Source organism: Mandrillus leucophaeus, unplaced genomic scaffold (genome assembly GCF_000951045.1).
Source record: "Mandrillus leucophaeus isolate KB7577 unplaced genomic scaffold, Mleu.le_1.0 Scaffold124, whole genome shotgun sequence".
Taxonomy (NCBI): Eukaryota; Metazoa; Chordata; class Mammalia; order Primates; family Cercopithecidae; genus Mandrillus; species Mandrillus leucophaeus.
In genome coordinates, this window is record NW_012100765.1 from 2,513,648 (window position 1) to 2,526,474 (window position 12,827).

The window sequence follows — 12,827 nt, forward strand, 5'->3', positions numbered from 1 at the left end:
GTAAGCTGGGGCCATGGATAGGCTTCATTCGTGCAATTACTGCTACTAAGTGTGATCAAGCACCATCCCAGCACTGGGGTGGCTGATGAAAAAAAATAGGCTGAAGTCAGTTGGCCAATTCATTCTGTCAACTTGGTTGTTTGGTGTCTTCCACCAGAGATGCTATGTAATGAGAATCAACAAATAATATAAAGATTTTCATCATTCATATTCTTTTCCTATAGGTTATTCACATGCCTCTTCCTAGACCTTCTTGTCCTCAGTCTTCCAAATGATCTGCCAAACCTCTGAATAACCAGCTAGGCTATTGTCCATAAGTTATTGTATAGCCTAGCCTTGGATCACTTATTTTCCCATATAAGGTGGGTGATGGGGCAACACCTGAAGCTCTGACTGCTGGGAAGATTTGCCTTCATTGCAGGCTTCTGGGTCACCCAAGAGTGTGTTGAAATGCAGCAGTAACTCAGCCTTTTTTCTCCTACATCAGCTGGTCCTGAAGGACTCCCTCACAGTGAATGAATGATGCTGGGGCAGCAAGGGTGGAGGACATGTGGGCCTGGACCACCTGTTCATGAAGCTTACATGTATCCTCTGAACTTGTTCATGCCTCATCCCTGTTGTTCCACTTCCATCTTTTAACCAATTATTTTTTGTGTGTTTCAGAAAGATATGATACTGATAGTACTATGCCACCTGCAAAGGCTCAAGGACCTGCAGAAATACATTCCATATTTCCTGTGTGGAGGACTTAGTAATAGTTTGTGAAACAAATGTTGGTACAAGTTGTCCATAGTTGAGCTACATCTGGGAAATTTGACAAGAGGAAAAAAGAGAATTTCAGAAGTAGCCAAAATACCTCTAGTCTTCAAGCAGGTAGGACTGGCTGATGGCTAGATGATGAAAGAGGCAAAGTTTGATTTTGCTTTCTATATAATTTTGTAATTGAATATTTTCATAGTAACAATTAGAGAGTGCTTGGGCTTTGGTGTTCAAAAGACAGAGATTAAAATCCTAGCTCCACTGTCTTCCAGCTGTGTGACCCCAGGCAACTTATTGAACCTGCCTGAGATTCAGTTTGCTAGCTAAGATTGTAATGACAATCTCATATGGTTACTGTGAGGCCTACAAGACATATTCTTTATAAAGTGCTTAGCTTCGTGCCTGACACACAGGAGGCATGAAGTGCTGAATGAAAGAGTGGATAACTGGTATTATTTTGAGCTGGTATGTGTAGGGTACCCAGTGCAGCATCTGTTATGAAGAAAAAGTGAAGGGGATGAGAAAAAAGGATCAAGATGAGTTTAAGTACCTCAAATGTTAGCACCTCTGCAAGCTGGAAGGTGATAGGTACTGAGTGATGGGCAAAGGGTGAGCCTGGTGATATTTATGTGTCTTACAACTCCTCTTAACCCAACTCTCTCTCTGTGTTTGAGGTGTCACCATCCCCAGTCTTGATGCCCCACCCCTCCTCAACTACTCCCTAGTTTCCCTCAGTCCTCCCCGCCCCATTTTTCCTCTTTTCTGCACTGATTTGGTTTGTTTCTCCTGATGGGCTCGCCCTCCCGCCTTTTCTGCTTATCAAAATCCTACTCATCCGACCTCCTCTATTCAGCCTTCTGGGGTAAATCAGCCCACGTAAATCTGTCTTTGCTGCTTTGTATCAAGTGGTCAGGCCTGCAGTTAGTACAGAAGGCGTCTCTGCTTACTTCACTTGTGTATTTCTCCTTTTCCTCTGAAGAAGTTAGAGTGGGCATCACAGTGCTCAAAAAAAAAAAAAAAAAAAAAAAAACGTACGGGCTCAATACATGTTTGTTGAATAATTATCATTTTGTCTGTTTAAGCCTTCTCTCAAATAAACAGGGAAGTCCCTGTGTAATTTTCAGAGTGACTTTGGAGACATCATGCTACTTGCCTGAGTCTCAATTTCATTATATAAAAAAAATGGAGTATTGAGGTTGATCACTGAGGTCCCTTTCAGTAAGAAAAGTACATGATTCTATGATACCTGAGGCAAGAACTCATAGCTGTCACCCAGATGTTTGTATGGCTGGCTTCTTGTCATTCAGGTCATCTAGTCACTCTAAGTGATGCATTTTGCCTCCCTCCCTTTGTTCTTTCTTTTTGTCTTTTTTAATTGTCTGTCTCCTTGCTAAGATATGAACTCCAAGAGATCAGAGCTTATGTTTGATTCACAGTTGTATTCCCAGCACCTACACCAGTGCCTGGCACATAGTAGGTGCTCTATAAATATTTGTTCATGGAATGAATGAGGTCCATTCAACTGGATAAAGACAATTATACTTGAACTGTTAGTAGTCCAGACTCCTTACCACTGGGGAAGTTATTCTAGTTCATCCCATTTTCATCTAGAACTGGACATAAGTTGTCGTTCTGATTTACTTTTCTCTGATGGTCAATGACATTGAGTGCCTTTTCAAATGCCTGTTTGTCATTTGTATGTCTTCTTTTGAGAAGTGTCTATTCAAGTCTTTTGCCTATGTTTAAATTGGATTATTAGATTTTGTTCCTATAGAGTGATTGACATCCTTATATATTCTTGTTATTAATCTCTTGTCAGGTGAGTAGTTTGCAAATATTTTCTCCCACTCTGTGGGCTGTCCCTTTACTTTGTTGACAGTTTCCTTTGCTGTGCAGAAGCTTTTTAACTTGATGTGATCCCACTTGTCCATTTTTACTTTGGTTGCCTGTGTTTGTGGGGGTATTACTCAAGAAATTTTTGCCCAGAGCAATGTCCTGGAGAGTTTCTTCCATGTTTTCTTGTAGTAGTTTCATAGTTTGAGGTCATAGATTTAAGTCTTTAATCCATTTTGATTTGATTTTTGTATATGGCAAGAGATAAGAGTCTAGTTTTATTCTACTGCATATGGATATCTAGTTTTCTCAGCCCCAGAGTATGTTCTTGGCATCTTTGCCGTAAATTAGTTCATTGTAGGTGTGTGGATTTGTTTCTGGGTTCTGTTTTGTTCTGTTGGTTTATGTGTCTATTTTTATGCCAGTACCATGCTATTTTGTTACTGTCATTCTGAAGTATAAATTGAAGCTGGGTAATGTGATTCCTCCAGTCTTGTTCTTTTTGTTCAGGAGAGTTTGGGCTATCCTGTTTTTTTGTGGTTCCATATAAATTTTAGGATTGTTTTTTCAATGTCTGTGAATAATGTCATTGGTATTTTGATAGGGATTACATTGAATCTGTAGATTACTTTGGGTAGTATGGACATTTTAACAATATTGATCCAATCCATGAACATGGAATGTCTTTCCATTTTTTGGCATTTTTCAGTTTATTTCATCAATGTTTTATAGTTTTCATTATAAATATCTTTCATTTCTTTGGTTAATTCCTAGGTATTTAATTTTATTTGTGGCTGTTGTAAATGGGATTACTTAAATTTTTTTTTCAGATTGTTCACTGTTGGCATATAGAAATGCTGCTGATATTTGTGTATTGATTTTGTATTCTGCAACTTTATTGAATTTGTTTATCAATTCTCTTAGTTTTTTGGTGGAGTCTGCAGGTTTTTCCAAATAGAAGATCATATCATCTTCAATCAAGGATAATTTTGCTTCTTCCTTTCCAGTTTGGGTGCCTTTTATTTCTTTCTCTTGTCTGATTGCTCTAGCAAGGAATTCCAGTACTATGTTGAATAACAGTGGTGAAAGTGGACATCTTTGTCATGTTCCAGATCTTAGAGAAAAGGTTTACAGTTTTTCCCATTCAGTATGATACTAGCTGTGGGTCTGTTGTATATGGCTCTTATTATGTTGAGGTATCTTCCTTCCATACTCAGTTTTGAGGATTTTTATCATGAAAGGATGTTGAATTTTATCAAACGCTTTTTTAGCATCAGTTAAAATGATCATGTGGTTTTTGTTCTTCATTCTGTTGATATAATGTATCACACTAACTGATTTGCATATGTTGAACCATCCTTGTATCTCAGGGATAAATCCCACTGGTAGTTATGATGGATGATCCTTTTAAATATATTGTTGAATTTGATTTGCTTTTATTTGGTTGAGGATTTTTGCATCAATATTCATCAGAGATATTGGCCTGTAATTCTTTCTTTCTTTCTTTTCTTTTCTTTTCTTTTTTCTTTCCTTTCTTTCTTTTCTCTTTCTTTCTTCTTTTCTTTCTTTCTTTCCTTTCTTTCTTTTCTCCTTCCTTCCTTCCTTTCTTTTTCTTTTTTCTCTTTTTTCTTTCCTTTCCTTTCTCTCTCTCTTTTCTCTTTCTTTCTTTCCTTCTTTTATTTTTCCTTCCCTCCCTCCCTCCTTCCTTCCTCTTTCTTTCTTTCTTTTTCATTTCTCCTTCCTTTCTTTCTTTCCTTCTTTCTTCCCTTCCCTTACCCTTTCCCTTCCCTTTCCCCTTCCCCTTTCCCTTTCCCTTTCCCTTTCCCTTTCCCTTTCCCTTTCCCTTTCCCCTTCCCTTCCTTCTTCCTTTGTGTCTTTGTCTGATTTGGTATCACAGTAATACTGGCTTTGTAGAATACATTTGGAAGTATTCCCTCTTCCTCTATTTTTCAGAATAGTTTGAGTATCAGAGTAATACTGGCTTTGCAGAATAAATTTGGAACTATTCCCTCTTCCTCAATTTTTCAGAATAGTTTGAGTAAGATTGGTATAAATTCTTCTTTAAATGTTTGGTAGAATTCAACAGTAAAGCCATTGGGTCCCAGGCTTTTCTTACTGGGAGACATTTTATTATGGCTTTAATCTCGTTACTTGTTATTTGTTTGTTCAGGTTTTGGATATGTGTATGGTTCAATCTTGGTAAGTTGCATGTGTCTAGGAATTTATCCATTTTTTCTTCAATCTTGGTAGGTTGCATGTGTCTAGGAATTTATCCATTACCATAGAGTTGCTCATAGTAGCCACTAATGATCCTTTAAATTTCTGCAGTATCAGTTGTAATGTCTCCTTTTTCGTCTCTGATTTTATTTATTTGGATCTTCTCTCTCTTTATTTTTAGGCCTGGATAAAGGTTTCTCAATTTTAGCTTTTCAAAAAAACAACTTTGCATTTTGTTGATCTTTTGTGTTGTTTTCTTCATTTCAATTTCACTAATTCCTCCTCTGATCTGTATTATCTCTCTTCATCTACTAATTTTTGGTTTGGTTTGCTCCTGCTTTTCTACTTCTTTAAGATGCATTGTTAGGTTGTTTGTTTAATGTTTTTCTTCTTTTTTGATGTAAACACTTTTATAGCTATAAAGCTATTAATTCAGTTTTTGAAGTTTTAAGCCTTGTTTTGTGACTTGACATATGTTCTATCTTTTAGAATGATCCATGTGCCGAGGAAAAGAATGTGTATCCTGCAGTTGTTGGATAAAATATTCTGTAAATATCCACTTGGTCTACAGTACAGATTAAGTTCAGTGTTTCTTTGTTGATTTTCTGTCTGGAAGATCTGTCCAGTGCTGAAAGTGGAGTATTGATGTCTCCAGATATTATTGTATTGGGGTCTCTCTCTTTAACTCTAATAATATTTGTTTCATATATCTGGGTGCTCCAATGTTGGGTTCATACATATTTATAATTGTTATATCCTCTTGCTGAATTATATTGTGACTTTCTTTGTCTCTTCTAATAGTTTTTGTCTTGAAATACATTTAGTCTGATATAAGTATAGCTCTTTTTTTTTTGTTTCCATTGGCATGGAGTATCTTTTTCCATCCCTTTATTTTCAGTCTATGTGTGTCTTTATAGTTAAAGTGTATTTCTTCCAGGTAGCAGATCAATGGGCCTTTTAAAAAAATTATTCATTCAGCCACTCTATGCCTTTTGATTAGAGAATTTAGTCCATTACATTCAATGTCATTATTAATAAGTGAAGACTTACTCCTACCATTTTGTTATTTGTTTTCTGGTTGTTTTGTGGCCCTTCTCTTCCTTCTTTGTTTCCTTCCTATCTTCCTTTTAGTGAAGGTGATTTGAAGGTGATTTTCTCTGGTGACATGATTTTTTTTTTTTTTTTTCTAGACAGAGTCTCACTCGGTTACCCAGGCTGGAGTGCAATGGCTTGATCTCGGCTCACTGCAACCTCTGCCTCACAGGTTCAAGCAATTCTTGTGCCTCAACCTCCCAAGTAGCTGGGATTACAGGCACATGCCACCATGCCTGGATAATTTTTTATTTTTTAGCAGATATGGGGTTTTGTTGTGTTGCCCAGGCTGGTCTTGAACTCCTGAGCTCAGGCAGTCTGCCTGCCTTGGCCTCCCAAAATGCTAGGATAACAGGCATCTGGCCAATATGATTTAGGTGTCCTGCTTTTTACTTTTTGTGTGTCCATCACATATTTTTTAGTTTGAGGTTATCGTGAGGCTTCCAAATACTATCTTATAACCCATTATTTTAAATTGATAACAACTTAACACTGTTTGCATAAACAAAGAAGCAGAAAGAAAACTAATAAAGACACTACACCTTAACTTTGCCCCCTGCTTTTTAACATTTTGTTTTGATTTATGTCTTATTGACTGTCTTTTTCTTGAAAAGATGTCACAGTTATTTTTTTGATTGATTCATTGTCTATTTAAGAGAAGAGTGGTTTATACACCACAGTTAAAGTGTTATAACATTTTGTATTCTTCTGTGTACTTACTATTATCAGTGAGCTTTGTACTTTCAGATTATTCTTATTGCCCATTAACATCCTTTTCTTTCTAATTAAAGTACTGCCTTCAGTATTTCTTGTAGGACAAGTCTGGTGATGATGAAATCCTTTAGCTTTCATCTGTCTGGGAAAACCTTTATGTTTGAAGGATATTTTCACTGGATATACTAGCCTAGGGTAAAAGGTTTTTTCCCTTCATCACTTGAACTACATCATGCCACTCTCTCCTAGCTGGTAAGATTTCCACTGAAAAGTGTGCTGCCAGACATACTGAAGCTCCATTGTATGTTATTTGTTTCTTTTCTCTTGTGCTTTTTGGATCCTTTCTCTCTGTTGACCTTTGGGAGTTTGATTATTAAATGCCTGAGGTAGCCTTCTTTGGTGTTCTACAACTTTCTTGTACTTAGGTACTGATACCTTTCTCTAGGTTTGGGAAGTTCTCTGTTATTATTACTTTTAATAAACATTCTACCCCATCTCTTTTTCTGCCCCTTCATTAAGGCCATAATGCTTAGATTTGCCCTTTTGAGGCTATTTCCTAGATCCCGTAGGTGTGCTTCACTGTTTTTCATTCTTTTGTTTCCTCTGTGTATTTTAAAATAGCTTCTCTTCAAGCTCACTAATTCTTCTACTTGATCATTTCTGCTATTAAAAGACTCTGATGTATTATTTCGTAATCCAATTACATTTTTCAGCTCTAGAATTTCTGATTGATTTTTTAAAAATTATTTCAATCTCTTTGTTAAACCGATCTGGTAGAATTCTGAATTCCTTCTCTGTGTTACCTTGAATTTCTTTGAGTTTCTGCAAAACAGCTATTTTGAATTATCTTTCTGAAAGGTCATATATTTCTGTTTCTCCAGGATTGGTCCCTGGTGCTTTCTTTTTTCCTAGATGGTCTTGATATTTGTAATTGTCTGCCTGTATCTGGGCATTGAAGGGCTAGGTATTTATTGTAGTCTTTGCAGTCTGGGCTAGTTTGTACCGGTCTTTCTTGGGAAGGCTTTCCAGATATTTGAAAGAACTTGGGTATTGTGATCTAAGCTGGGATACCCCAAGCCCAGTAAGGCTGTGGTTTTTGCAGGCTCACAGAGGTACTGCCTCGATGGTCTTGGACAAGATCCAGAAGAATTCCCTGGATTACCAGGCAGAGACCCTTGTTCTGTTCCCTTACCTTCTCCCAAACAAATGAAGTCTGTTTTTCTGTTCTAAGTCATCTGGAACTGGGGATGGAGTGACATAAGCACCCCTGTGTCTATCACCCCTAGGACTGTACTGGGTCAGACCTGAAGCCAGCCTAGCACTGGATCTCATCCAAGGCCTGCAGTAATCACTCCTTGGCTACTGCCTGTGTTTGCTCAAGGTCCTGGGACTCTACAATCAGCAGATGGTCAAGCCAGCTAGGGCAGCAAGTTCTCCCAGGCCCAAGGTAGGTCCAGTGGTGCCATCCTAGAGCCAGGGACTACAGTCAAAAACCTTAGAAGTCTACCTGGTGTTCTATTGTACTATGACTAAGCTGGCACTCAAACCACAAGATGCAGTCTTTCCCACTCTTCTCTCCTTTTTCCAAAGGCAGAGGAGCCCCACCCCATGGCCATCACCACTGCAGGCCCATGGGGAGTACTGCCAGACTACTGCGGATGTTCCCTTAAGGCCCAAGGGCTCTTCAGTCAGCTTGTAAATGCTGCCTGTCCTGGAACTCACCCTCTCACCCTTTAGGGCAGTGGGCTCCCCTCTGGCCCAGGGCAGGTCCAGAAATGCCATCCAAGAGCCAAGTTCTGGAATTGGGGATCATAAGAGCCTACTTGGTGCTCTACCCTCCTGTGGCCAACCTGGTACATAGGTGAAAAACAAAGTTCCTTTTCCTTTTCCTTCTGCTTTTCTCAAGCAGAAAGAGTCTCACCCTGTAGCCATCACAGCTAGGAATGTGCCGACTGTCACCTGAAGCCAGTGAGTCTCAGAGTCTTACCCAAGGCCTTCTATGTAGTGCCTGGGTATTGCTGCTGGTTATTCAGAGCCCAAGGACTCTTCAGTTAGCTGGTGATTAATCCTGCCAGGACTGGTTTTTTTTTTCCCTTCAAGGCAGCAGATTTCCTTCTGGCCCAGGGTGTGTCTAGCAATATCATCTGGGAACTAGAACTTGGAAAGGGAGCCTCAAAACTCTGACTGGTGCCCTATCCTGCTGTTCCTGAGCTGGTATCCAAGATACAAGACAAGGTCCTTCTCACCCTCCACTCTCCTCTTTACAAGTGGAAGAAAAGAAGGGTCTTCTTTGGAGCTGTGATCTGTGCAGTTTGGGGGTTAGAGGAGGGGTGATTCCAGCACTTCCTTAACTGTCCCAGCTAATATCTCACAGTAAGTCATGTTCCCTGTCAGTCCACTGGCTCTGGGCCCAGTTCAGCACTAGCACTTTCCCAGGAGTTGCAGTCCTTGTGGCCTAGACTGCCTTTCAAGTTTATTTAGGTACCCATAGCACTTTAGCCTGTGGCGGTGAGGCTAGTAGGAGCCCAAGTTCTGACTACTGGGATCGGCGATTCTCCTCTGGCTAGGGCTGGTTTAAATGCCCTGTCTGTGTGTGGGTATCAACTGAGTTTGGTCTGATTTCTCTTTCTGCACCAGTGATTTCAATGCTTCACAATTGCTGTACTCTCCCTCTCCTCAGCAAGCAAAACTACTCTCCACACAACACCACTGCTGCATGGAGAAGGGTGGGGGGTGGCAAGCGACTATTTAAGATGGTTTTTCCTACCTTTTCATGCCTCTTTCATCAACGTGAAGTTAAACCAGGTACAGTGCCTGCTCATCTGGTTTTTTATTCTTATGAAGGTGCTTTTTTGTGGGTGTAGATAGTTGTTAAATTGTTAAATGTTAAGTTGTTAAATGTTGTCCTTGCAGGGGGGACAATAGGTGGAACCTTCTATTTTGCTATCTTGCTCAGCCCCTTGTCGTTATTTTCAAAGAAAAATAGTATTCACCATTGAGCATGGCTGCAGGACCGCTCTGCTGAGATTTTGGAGATGGATGCTTGCTTGAGGCCCAGGGCTAGTGGAATTTTGCACCTTCCTGAAATTGAGTGTACTTTGGGGAGGGTGGTTGTCTGGAACAGCTGGAACCTGTAGCAAAAATACAAGAGTCAATTTTGTCAAATTGTAGAACTAGGGTAAAGGGAGGGTGAGAAAAATGACATGTATGTGCCAAGGACTATGTTGTGCACAATTATCTCATTTAATCCCCTGGCAAAACAAAGGAGAAAACCAGAGCCAATGGACTTAAATACCTGACCATGAGTAAGCTGAGTTAGTGACCGAGCACAGACCTGGCTGACATCAAAGGCCATGACCTTTTTCAGTACACTGTGCAGTACTCAGAACAAAGTAGCCACTCAGGAAGTGTTTTCACTCTACTCCAGAACTGTTGGCTACTCAGCTCCCCTCCCTTACTTTGATGCTTCTCATGGCTTTGCCATTCTCTTAACTCTATGATCCATTTTTCACCTTGCATACTGGCTTCCTCCCCAACCCTGCCCTCATTTAGACCTTCTGGTCTTGCTACCAGTCTTTTCAGAGCTAGACTTTGGATGCAAGGGAATTTGCATTCCTTTAAAATCATACCAGGCTATCTGCTGCTTATTTTACTTATGCTTCATAGGGTGGAATTGAGAGGGAAACCTAGGGACAAAGGGAGTGTGTGTTTGGAAGATCGAACAGGAAGTTTAAGGATATTCCAGCTGTAAGGAAGGAACCATTAGGTGACAAGTCAAGGCTTTTAAGATTCTTGTGCTGAAAAATAAAACAAAATATTTTCTCCAAACCTCTTCCTCCCTTGGTGAAAGGATTTAATGAATAGAATGATGTGACTCTGTGTATAACAATCTAGTCTCTCATATGAACCTAGACATAATTAACAGGGAAGCGCAGTAGCTTCTTAATGGCTCCAAAACTACTGCTTCAAAGGTGCTCACTTTACCTCTGCCTCCTGGCCTTTCAGTGGTGCCTGCTTACTGAATCTGAGAAGGTTGAGGAACCCTAAAGGCTGGCCACTTCTGTTTTCTCCCAATGCAAGAGTCTCTCCAACAGTTCCTGTCATTATCATCTTGAAAATTTTGTTATCTCCCAAGGCAGCCTCTTCTATTGCTTTCAGGCTAGTAGGGTTAGAAAATCGTCTTAGCACTGGTAACTTCCTCCTCTTGGTCTCTATTTGGCCCTCAGGAGAACAGCCTCAGTCTTCCACTTCTACTGACAGCTTCAGTTACTCTGCCTGCAGAGGGTTAATTATACATGCAGCACTGGTCTGCAGAAGAAAAGCACAAAAGGCCCCATGGAATTAAAGTCACAGAAACAGTTCTTTCTAGCTGATGGCCCTCTGCCTGTCATTCCCAAATACACAAAAGATACAGACGTGGGTCGGGATTTTTGGTTGACTGTGTGGCAAAAGTCCGGTAGTCTCTGCCCCTGCATATTCCTTTGAAGTTTCTGGCTCCCCATTTAGTGAGTCAGCACCATTGACTCAATCTTGGCTCTATGTATGTGTGCATGTGTGTGTGTGCATGTGCATTTGTGCCTGTCATGGGGACTAGGTGCAGTAGGGTGTTAGGAGAGAAGAAAACTGGAGATCTAGACTTTTATATAATTGGCAAAGAAGGAAGACAGACCTGTCTGAAAATTTTGCAGAGCCCTTGAGTAAAGCCTCTGCACACAGCGTAGCCGTAATCACTAAATTTGATAAATCACTGAAGATGGAGCCCAACTTTTAAATGTTCTCCTGGTGGATGTAGCATCATTCATACATTTATTTAGTGTTTACTGACTGTCCACTGAATGAATTATCCTATTGCTGAGTCTACATAGAATACATTATCTAAACCGCCTGTGACTTTGAGATTGACTAAAAGAGAAAAGTCAGCAATATTAATAAAATAATAATAATTATAAGTACCTTTGAGTGCCCACTTGCTGGATAGATATTGTAGAATTTGCATAATCTCTCCTCCACCAATCCTTGCCCCTGTGTCATTCTTGCAAAGTGGCTATTATCAGAAGTTCTGGGACACTGGAATCCAGGCTTTTCTGACAACATAGTTTTGGTTCTCTCTGTGAAGCCACACTCCTCCCCACAGGGACAGGGGCAGAAATTAGTCACAAGGCAGGAACAGCAGCTGTGTGCTGAAATACTGTGAGTGGAGTCCAGTCCACACAGCCTCATTGAGCATGCAAAGATCTCATGGGGGTAAATGTAATCTAGGCAGACATCCTAGAGGAGATGTCTCCTTGGCTAAATGTTACAAGGAATGGATAATTTGAATTCATAGGAAAATCAAGTTGGCCTTGACTTAGATTTGGTTTGCACAGAGATGGAACAAAACTGACTTGGAAAAGAGACCCTCCTACCTCTTCCCTCCCTTTGTCATTCAGTCATGTGAGTGTCTAACTTAAAGGAAGTGGGAGAGGTCCTCTGTCTCAGGTCTCTCTTTAAGCGTGTGCTGAGGTAGCAAAACTAGTCTCCCTATGCATCTTCTTCCTCCCTCTCCCCTCAGACTCAGACTGGAGTTCTCATCCTGCACTTTGTGGTTTTCATTTAACGAATGTTAATGAGATGGCATTGTAATCACCGGATTTTATAAATATCTCATCCACAAATTGGACCACAAAACCCAAATGAGCCAGCTGAGCATCTATATTCCATGAGCCTGTGTTTTCCCCACAGTCTTAACCAAAGGATGTAAAACGTGTTCTTGCTTTGAAGCCATTCAGGCCCATGGGTGTTAGATGCTGGAGACAACTGCTGTTCACTGGGCCCTAACTCAAGTGGCTTGCTGGGTCTGAGCCTTTCACACAGTCCTGGGTGATATAAGGGATTTAGGCTTGATCAATTATACCCTTTTCAAGTTAACGCTAGAAAAATGAGAAATTGATTTTTTTGACGAAACAATATTTTAGAAATTCAGGATATAAAAATGGGATTTGACCTCTCTTATCAAGTCAGCTATCATCATGATGATTACAGTCTACAATTATGCCATATTTTGTATGTCATGGCCTAATGTGATCAGCTTGTCAGATTTGTTCAGGGAGAGGGTAGAGCAATGATAAAGCATCCAGCTGTGTCTGCTTTGTGGGGTGAGGGGGGAAAGACTGGAGGATCCATCTTGTTCAGCAGATCTGCTAGAGTGAACATCCTCAGACACAGGTATCAGA